General features: G+C 29.1%; 1 pseudogene; it reads left to right on the top strand.

Moving 5' to 3' along the window:
* LOC125046873 overlaps window positions 1–5,871 on the top strand; it is a 26,290-nt pseudogene that overhangs the window by 8,881 nt on the left and 11,538 nt on the right.

Here is a 5,871-nt window from a genome sequence, read left to right as displayed (position 1 = left end):
ATATATATATATATTTATATATATATATTATATGTAACTATATACATATTTGTTTGTGTGTTTGGTATATATAGTATATACATATATATGTGGTATATATATATATTTATATATATATATATTATATATACCATATATATGTGGTATAAAAATCCACAATGTAAAACTAGATTTATTTTACTTTGTGGGTGTTTTATACCATTAGTATCAACAAGGTAGATTGTTTTTTCTTTTCAAATATATATGTATATATATATTTATATATATATATAATGATTATACTATATTTATATATATACATATATATGTAACTATTACATATATGTTTGTATATATACATACATTAATATATATATATATTTTTATATATATATATATATATATATATATTTATCTATGTAATGTATGTATATATACAAAAATTATATGTATATAGGTACATAGTATATGATATATTATACACACATTATATACTTATATATGTATGTAATATATATATATATTTATAATATATATAATATTATGTATATAAATAATATACTACACACCACACTATATATGTTATTTATAAACATATATATATAATATATTATATTTATTAGATGAATATAATATATATATATTATATATTTATAATATAATATATATATTTATAGATATATATATATTTATAAGTTATGTATGTATGTATATATTACAAACATATAGGTATTAGGTACATATGTATTGTATTTATTACACACCATATATACATATATATGTATTATATTTATAATAATTATATAGATATATATATCATATATTTATTATCATATACATCATATATTTTATATATTATATATATATTTATATATATATTGATTTACTGTATATAAATATATATACTTAACACAACAACATATATGAATAATAAACATATATTTATTATATATATATATATATATATATATATATATATATTTATATATATAAACATATATATATATATATATAGATATCTTATATATCTATATATATATTATTTATACTATATATGTATATGTGTGTGTGTGTGTGTGGTGTGGTGTGTGTTGTGTGTGTGTGTATCTGTGTATATGGGTATATGTATATATATATATCTTATATTATATATATATATATATATATATATATTTATGTGTGTGTGTGATTGTGTATGTTTTTGTGTATGCATTGTGTATATGTGTGAGTGTATCGTACGTGTGTGTACGTTATGCATGTATGTCTATGTTGTATAATATATGTGCAAGTACAGGCACATACGCATATATATGTGGGTGAACACTAATGTGCGAATACACGTGTGCGTAAGCATATGTCAGTGCTATATGTATGTGTATGTATAGTCATATAAATATGTGTACATGATATGTGCGCCTCGTGTGTGTTTCGCTTATATGTGAGTGCGTTTAATATTTATGCGCATTATGATGTGAGCACTTGTCTATATTGTGAAATGCATGTGTATATGTGTATCTGAATTGGTGTATCCATGACATGTGCAATTGCACGGAATGAAACAAATTTCGTAGGTACTTAGGCAATTGGCAGGTGAGCAACTTGTCTGCACTAGGTGTACATACACGTATTTAAAATCAGTATATGATTTATAATTTCATACATATATGCACTTCTGATTACTCAAGAAATGCTCACGGGCGTATACATGGTGTAGTGTGCCAAGCCCTCGTGCAATCCACACATGAGGGGCTTATCAGTGGCATCCCAGCCCAAAAACTAGGTCCCTCTTCCACCAAGGATACCACCTAAGCAGTAGGTGGGGGTACTCGGTTGTCTGCCTGCTATTAACAGAGCAACGGCCCTCATTCCCCGAAGCGAAGGAGGCCCTGGTTTACGGCGGCGATCAGAATCGCTTCGGAGCAGTGGGTGATAAAAAAATTTCAGTAAAGACAGCAACTCCACGATAATGAATCTTTGCACCATATAGGTACAGTGAGAAATCAAATCGACTTATGCGCATTACTTGTGGAACACTTCTTCATTAAATCCGGTGTTGTAGGATTCTTTTGAAGACTAGAAGTTAGAATACAAGGCGAAACACAGACAGATTATAAACGAGGGACACTCCTTTGGAAGAAGTAAAACCCCAGGGTAGCAAGCGGTAATTTAGAAAAGAATATCGTGGATAATAGAGTTAAGCGGAAAGAGTGGCTTCAGTAACCATAAAAACTAAATAATTAGGTACAGATTAAAGATTGGTTCAGGTCCATGCTTCAACCTGCTAGACACAGTGATGAAGAAATAGAAAGCTTCTATGGAGATGTCCATTTAGCCAGCGAGAGAGTTGTACAAACTATTTCACAATATTTATGGGAGATTTTAATGCCCAAAAATAGGTTAAATGACAGAAACGTAGTGGGGAATCACGGAATAGGACGAGGGGAATGAATACATTCTTCGAAAGAAACTAGGAGCCGAAGTGGACATCTGACATTAAATTATACCATATAGAAAAAAAAGTATTTTATTAAGTTAGTAACAATGTAATACAATGGTCAGTGGCCAAAATTAATTACACAGCAGTAGAAAAAAGGAAGAAAAAAGAACTTGTATCAAAACCGCAGCTAAATTTAGGTAACTGAAGACTTGAAGAAGTGAACCTCAACATCAAAACAGATTTCACTTCTTATCGACGAAGATCTCTAACACTGGCCAAATCAACAAACAGTTCAATGACATAATAAAGGAAGCTGCCATTCAAGAGTAGGCCGGGGGTAAAGAACGTCAAGCAAAGCCCCAGGAAGCTCTCGTAGAAAACAAAAACAGCTTATGCAAAAATGCAAGGTCATGGAAGTACGTCAAACAAGGACAAAATAGAATTAGGTAAAACAACAAATAGACTATAAGTAAAGAGAATAGAGAGCTGGAGGTATGGAAATTTAATATTCAAATAATAAGATGAAACAGTGATCTGAGGGGTCCAGCATGAAAACAGCCTACTAAAAGAGACACTGAATAGGGAGAAAACAAATGTATGCATAAAGTAACAGACCGTAGAGGTGACATTTAATAAGAATTAAATCATAAGAGTAGTGGAAGATTTTTACAGGGATTCATACAACTCAAATGGGACAGCCACAGAAATAAAAGCGAAGGCTAGGTAACTAGAGATTTACCTAAACATCACATCAGAAGGAAATACAAAGAGGGCTTAAATGCCCCCTGACGAAGGAGAAAGCACCAGGTGAAGAAGGAATTAGTAGGTGTAATATATGCAGGAGAAAATTGGCATTATTTTAACAAATGCTTTCCTCAACGGGAAAACTCCGAAAGCTGGAATAATGCAGCAATTTATTTTGAAATTATAAATAAGGGATATATTGTATTATACAAACTACCAACTCAATAAGATCCTTTCAGTTGGCTTACCAAACTGATCCAAAAGTCATTCGGACGGTCGGATTCTAACTAGCTAGAGAACAAGCTGGCTTCCGCGCGGATTCTCAACACGGGGGGGGAACCCCAAACATCCCCACACTCACCCAAATAGAGAAAAAAAAAAGAATATAGGAAAACCCCTGTGTCGTATTCTCGACTATGAATCTTAGTCAAAATAGAATTAGGTAAAGGCATTTTTAAAAATTTTTTTTCTGTAAAGATACCAACAGTACTAGTGCTATTCAAGGCAGGGAAGTAAAGGAGGTATATTGTAATACCATTAGAGATATGTACAATAATGGGACCAGCATTCATCAAACTTCCACACGGAGAAACCCGATAAAATTACAATTAAAAGAGGTGTTAGACAGTATGATACATCTCCACCAAAAACTATTTAAGCTTGCTTGAGGAAATATTCAAGAAGCTATAATGGACGGAAGGGTATACAACAAGAGATGAATAGCTAAACATATAGATCTTGCAGATGTTGTTTTCTTTGGAGGAAATCTGCCAATGGAAATGCAGCAACTAATAAATAATCTAAAATAGAGAAAGTCTGAAAGTCGGGAATAAGCTGAACAAGAAAAGGAATAAGTATCATGTTAAATGTAGAAGTTCAATTCAAACAGTTACATGTGCAAGGCAAAGCGCTATGCATATGCTTCAGTATATGAGGAAGGAGAAGTGTTTCTGTAGAGAGATGTACTTGGGTGTCCAAAGAAAGGGATGGAGCTTGTTGTCGACCTCCATTCTACCGTGAAAACGGAATGGAAGGGGGAGAGAGAGTTCAGCTTTTTTTTCTCCTGCCCGACAATCTCTTTGTTTCCACACATCCTTCTCCCGTTACGCGGCCACCCTGCACACAGTCGCCCGAGCCTCCGACCTGATCTGACCTCCTTCGCTTCCGTTCACTGTCCTCCCTTGCCCGGTTACCACGCTGCTTTTCCTCTCTCTCTTTATACCCCTCCTCTCCCTTTCTTTTCAGAACTGAAGAGGAAAGGTCTCACTTCAGTAATCTAGTTTTACCTTGTGTTTTTTTCTGCCATGTATGTATATTTTAATATATACTATATATATATATATATACTATATATTATATATACATATTATATACATATATATATACATTATATATATATATATATATATATATATATAATATTTTATAATACATACATTATACACACAAATAAATAACTATTATATATTTACATATATATTATATATATTATATATATATATATATATTATAATATATATAATATTATTTATATTTAATATATATGAAAGGAGAAAAACACACTACCGTTTCAATAAATATGTTTTACATTGTGGGTTTTTATACCATTAGTTTCAACACGGTAGTGTGTTTTCTCTTTCATATATAAATTTATATATATATATATATATATTATATATATGATTATATGTATTATATATGTATATAAAATATATTATATATCCTATTTATTTGTGTGTGTGTGTGTGTGTGTGTTTGTGTGTGTGTGTGTGTGTGTGTGTGTGTGTTGTGTGTGTGGTGTGTGTGTGTGTGTGGGGTGTGTGTGTTACTATTATATGGATATACATACATAACATAATATACTTATTTTTATCTTTACGTTTACATATATGTGTATATTTATATATATAACCATTTTATTTATATATATATATAATATATATATTACTATATATATATACATATACATATAGTATAAATATATATGTTATTATTCATATATATAAATATTATATTATATATATATATATATATATGTTATATTCTGTGTGTGTGTTGTGTGTTGGTGTGTGTGGTGTGTGTATATTATATGGTTATACATACATACATACATTACCTATTCTTATTTTATTTATACGTATACATTGTATTATGTATATATATGTGTATATAAAATGTATTTATACTTATTTATATATACATATATATCATATATGTGTATATACACACACACACAACACACATATATATATATATATATATATATATATATAATATTTATATATATATATATAAGTAATATATTGTTTATATGTATATATGTAGTATATATTATATATATATATATATATATATTATATATATTATAGATATATATATTATATATATTATGTATATACATATATATCTATATAGATATGTATATATTATGTATATAATTTATATATATAATTATGTGTAATATATTTTAATGGTGTGTGTGTGTGTGTGTGTGTGTGTGGTTGTGTGTATGTGTTGTGTGTGTGTTTGGTGTATGTCTGTGTGTGTGTATGGTTTTTTAGTTCTTTGAATTATTTTAGAAATAGTTTCCTCTACAACCAAAATCTCCCTTTTAGAATATTTTTTTTGTCAGTAGAAGAAAGAATGAAACAAACCTGAAAAAAAGAAAATCTAAATAAAAACCTTGATATATGAATTTACATTACATTGTA

The sequence above is a fragment of the Penaeus chinensis genome, chromosome 39, assembly GCF_019202785.1.
Source record: "Penaeus chinensis breed Huanghai No. 1 chromosome 39, ASM1920278v2, whole genome shotgun sequence".
Taxonomy (NCBI): domain Eukaryota; kingdom Metazoa; phylum Arthropoda; class Malacostraca; order Decapoda; family Penaeidae; genus Penaeus; species Penaeus chinensis.
This window is presented reverse-complemented; position numbering and strand designations above follow the sequence as displayed.